This window comes from Halyomorpha halys, unplaced genomic scaffold (genome assembly GCF_000696795.3).
Source record: "Halyomorpha halys isolate HHAL.00 unplaced genomic scaffold, Hhal_1.1 Scaffold183.1, whole genome shotgun sequence".
Lineage (NCBI taxonomy): Eukaryota > Metazoa > Arthropoda > Insecta > Hemiptera > Pentatomidae > Halyomorpha > Halyomorpha halys.
This window is the reverse complement of record NW_027114717.1, coordinates 237,994-243,270: the sequence shown is the minus strand read 5'-3', so window position 1 is coordinate 243,270 and position 5,277 is coordinate 237,994. Positions and strand designations below refer to the sequence as shown.

The 5,277-nt window shown below is 31.5% G+C and overlaps 1 protein-coding gene across 4 annotated transcripts in view; it reads left to right on the top strand.

The window, feature by feature from the left end:
- Positions 1-5,277, top strand: part of LOC106679193 (UDP-glucosyltransferase 2) — an 83,297-nt gene that overhangs the window by 65,583 nt on the left and 12,437 nt on the right. The gene's annotated exons all lie outside the window — the stretch shown is intronic.

The following is a 5,277-nucleotide window of genomic DNA, read 5'->3' as shown; positions in this document are numbered from 1 at the left end:
CCACCAACTGAAATTGAGTAGTGGAGAATATAAGATATGACCATATAATGTTCAGTGGCGCCAAACTTCATTGGTCATCAACACCATTTATATTTTATTTAATTTTGCCAATATTCGTTAAATTTTATGTATTTTTTAAATTTGATTATTTATTATTTTATTATTACTATTTTTTTTTCCGTTCCGATCAAGGTATATTTTTGTCAGTAAATTTTGTGATTTTAAAAACTGAAACACCAATTTTATTACTTTATCATCGTCTCAAAGGGTTTTTGAGATATCTTGCTTTAGTCCTGAGCTCTTGAAGTGTGGTGTGAAATATGGGCATCGTTGGAAAATATGGCTTATTGTTAGATTGTTGTTGCAATACTGGCAGTTCGGAGGCGTTTCTTTTGAAATAAGATAGGAGTGGGTGAGCCTCGTGTGACCTATTCTCAGCCTGTACGACTCTCTACGGCATTTGCGTCTGGAGGTACACCAGGGCTTGACGTCCTTTTTAATAATTTTTAATTTATTCATTGGGCTTTCGTTCCAAAAAGATTGCCATTTATCTTTGACTTCCTTTACAAGAGGCTCAATATTTGCCTGAAGAAGTAAATTTATCACAAATACGCAAATTGAGTTAGCTTAGAAAAAAAAAAATAGCTTAGACAAAGATAAATACATTCATTGGAATGTGATTTTAAAATTTCCAAAACTTAACACGCATTTACAGAAATTCCGTTTATGATTAATTATGCATTGTTTTGGCCGCCTGAACCAGTCTTCTCTATGCCTGTCTCGATGGGCAACTGCTTTACAGATTTCTGCATGCAGCTATTTCGCATCTTTGTCCATTCTGCCTCTCCTTCTAGTTTTTGGCCTCCCAAGTGGTCTCTTGCCAACTACTGTTGTGTAGAGGCGTTCTCATGGATTGCTTCGAGCCACATGTCCAACCCATCATGACCTCGTCGTATTCACATCATGATATATCGATTGATCAGTCTCTGCAAGCAGTTAACTGTTCTGGATAATTGGATCTGATCCCAGATTGTTGCTTTAATAGTACGGAGTAGAGATATGATATCGATATTCAACAACCATCGATGTTTTTTTTAAACCATTTCAGTAACATAAAGACTGTTCTAAAGACTACGCATGCTTCGGCCAGTCAGAAGTGCTTTTTTAATCAACCAATAGGACATGGACTCCAAAAAACATCAATGTTTTAAAATATCGTTCCTTACAATACATTACCCAAAATACATCGATAGTTTTTGAACATCCATTTGAGTAACATAAGGTCTGTTCCAACGATCACACATTCTTCGGCCTGTCAGAAGGGATTTTTGGAATTAAGAATCCTATATCGACTTCAAAAAACATCGATATTTTAAAATATCGTTACTTAGTATAGATTGCCCAAAATACATCGATGTTTTAAAATATCGTTGGTTACAATACATTACCCAAAAAAATCGATGTTTTTTGTAGTGGTTGTCGGATTCTTAGTTTCAAAAACCACTTCTGACAGGCCGTAGAATGCGTGATCGTTGGAACGGACCTTATGTTACTCAAATGGATGTTCAAAAACTTCGATGTATTTTGGGTAATGTATTGTAAGCAACGATATTTTAAAATATCGATGTATTTTGGGTAATGTATTCCAAGTAATGATATTTTAAAAACATCGATGTTTTTTGTAGTCGGTGTCGGATTCTTTATTCCAAAAATCACTTCTGACAGGCCGTAGAATGCGTAGTCGTTGGAACAGACCTTATGTTACTGAAATGGTTGTTCAAAAACATCGAAGTATTTTTGGCAAAGATTTGTATGCAATGATATTTTAATATTGAGCATAGATATTTTAAAACATCGATGTTTTTCTAGTCGTAATTTATCTTTATTACGTCGTTAGCGTGATGGTTGGAGGTCCTTTTTTATCCCACTACATTGTTGATAGGATACTGTTTGTACTGTAATTTTTTGTTTTCATTTAGTAACTTTTGGAAAAAAAAAAATGAAAAATTGGGATAAACGTAAAACATCGATGTTAAAAAAACATGGGCTTAAAAACATCGATGTTTTCAATACATCGACATTGATGTCGCATCCCTAGTACGGATGAATTTCCATTCAAATCTCTCTATTTTGCTTGGCAGCCATATATCAGAGGCTTTATCGTAGGATTCTACACCCTCAGTTTGTGGTTTTTAAAGATTTTTCGGGATTTCCATATTCTTAATGAAGAGAATAAGGCTCTGTTCGTGCTTGTACGCTGGTCTATCTTTGATAAATTATGGTCTATAATAAATTGTACATAAGAAAAAAATAATGGTGGGCTGTTCACGTACACAGGAATGTTATTGTAGTACATTGGTAATTGTATGCTAAGCAGTCATTATTCGGAACTCTCAATCGACTTACTTGATGCTTAAAGTACGTAGCTTTCGTACTATCAAAAATATTTATTCGTGCCGACGTTTCGACCTTAATTTCAGGTCTTCATCAGAAAGCTTTCAGCAGAGATAATTTTCTGTTTATTTGTGAGGTTTTTTCCTGACCGTACCGTCCAACCATCATCTTCACTTATATTAATTAACTCATTACATATCCACTTTTGGAAAAGTTGTTATTAAATAGTCAATATTTGAAGATTATTCTTTGACCGCAAGTAATTAATTATAGGAAAATGGTCTGGGTGGTGGTGAAGAAAGGAATACAAATAGCACAAAAAAAAAATCCAAATTTATTATTAAACAATGTTTGATGCCACTTTTTTGCACGTTTTCATCAGGGCTAAATTAAAACAAGATACAAACATTGTAAAATATAATAAAACTATGAAAGTATACATATATGACCCCATATAGTACAACAGTCCAAGAGTAGAAAAAGTCGGTTAATTCACCCCAATTTTTTATTACGTTAATAAAAACTATGTATTATTATTATTACTAGTCAAAATGGAAGAATTTGCCAAGCATATTTGGGGGGGGGGGATAAAAACGCCTCTTTTAAAACATTATTTTGTTTTTTTTTCCATTTCGGAGCCCCATATCTTTGTAACTACCTACAACACTACAAACTCTAATAGAACATCATTTAAAGCAGAGTAAATTTACAAAAATAGTTAGTTAATTTATTTTGAGAAATCTATATCTCAGGAACTATGTGACCTACAGATGTCTATTAGCACTCAAATTAAAGATAGTTTAATGGACTATAAAGAAGTCAATGACCTTTACCTTAGTTTTCATGATATTTGCTAAAATAAATTGATTTATAGTTGTTCGGAAAATATGTATCATTTATGAAAAACTTCATTTCAGAAACCATTGGATGATGTACAGATGTCTGCTAGCAATCAAATTAAAGCTAGTTAAATTTACTACAAAATAGTTAATTATGTTTATCTATGTAGAAGTAGTAGTTTTTATGATATTTGACAAAATAAACTCACAAAATGTTAATTTCTAGTTGTTCGTATAAAATGTTGGATTTTTGAAAAATGATATCTCTAGATCCATAAGACGCACATATGTCTGCCAACACTCAAAATAAAGGAAATTTAACTTTCTATAAAGTAGTTTATGACACTCGTAGGGGTAGTAGTTTTTATGATTTTCACATAGGAATATAAATTTGGAAAATGAAAATTTGTGCGAACAACTATAAATCAATTTATTTTAGCAAATTCCATGTAAACTATTACTCCTACGAAGATAAACATCATAGACTACTTTATAACTCGTTAAACTAGCTTTAATTTGAGTGCTAATAGAAATCTGCACGTCAAATGGTTTTTGAGATATAAAATTTTCAAAATAAATTCACTAACTACTGATCTTTCAGTACGTCCCATACAAAATTTTATGAAACGTTGCTTTTTAAAAAGCAATATCTCGAGAAATATTTAACGTAAATAGCTCTATTAGGGCTCATATTTTAGCTAATTTACTCTTCTTTAAATGATGTTTTCTTAGATTTTCTTTTTTGTTCCTACTTTTTAAGATATAGAGCTCCGAATGAAAATTTTTTTTTTGTTATCGCTTTGAAATAGCCGCCATTTTTTATTCCCCCTATCTATACTTAGCAGACTCATCAATTTTGACTACTATGTACTGTATTTTTATATTTCTCTTTTATCATTTCCGTTTTCATTAGCTGTCTAATACCTTTTTTGTAATTCTTGTTTATTTATTCTTTTCACTGTACATATTGTTTGTATTTCCTTTAATTTCATTTCTTAGTTCATTTTTATATAAATTTTAACATATTTTAAATCGTTTTTGGTCATACCTTAGTTTACTTTCGTTTCGTGTTATCAATTCTCTCACTTGCTACATTTTTTTTTGTTGATTGGATCTTTTTCAGCCCTCCAAAGTTGGACGAAACGTTGGCTCACAATAAATAGTTATTAAACTATTTATTGGAAGATTATTGATTGACCGTGTGTGAAGATGAAAGGAATATGATCCGGGTGCGGTCAAAAAAACTCAAATAGTAGAAATATACTATTTTAATGAGCCAACGTTTCGCCCCACGTTTCAGGGCTATTTTGACGGCAGTCAAAACAAAAATGAATTTTTGTTTTGACTGCAGTCAAAATAGCCCTTAAGAAGCCCTGAAACGTGGGGCGAAACGTTGGCTCATTAAAATAGTATATTTCTACTATTTGAGTTTTTTTGACCGCACCCGGACCATATTCCTTTCATAAACTATTTATTGTTTAATAAAATAACTATTGAGTTATATTGACCTCGTACAGACCATCTCCTTTCTATATATTCTACGAACTTCCAAAATACTTTCATTTAGTAAATAACTTTTTATGTATATTCTTATTATTATATGATGTTCTTATTTAGCCCTGTGAAGCCCTGCCTGCTAAGTGGGACGAAACGTTTGGTACTAACACTGATTTCTATGTTTTGTGTATCATTCTTGACCATGTCCCAGACCATCTACAGTAAAAAATTAATATAGGAGCATTTGATGTATATGAGTTAATTTGAATTGCAAATGTTGATCTTTGTCACCTATTAGACAAAGGAAAATTCAAATTTTGAAATTAACGAAATAAGTTTTAGCTTTTAATTCCTTACTTTTAATAAACATTTACTAATCAGGAGTAAGTATATTAAATTTTTATTAATAATTTCTCATAATGACAAATGTCAACCTTTAATTAAACTTTACGGACTCGTTATATAATATTTTAGGAATAATTATAGTAATATCTCAAACCGGCCCAAAGAAAACATGGCAACAGTGATTAAATAAAATAAAATAAAT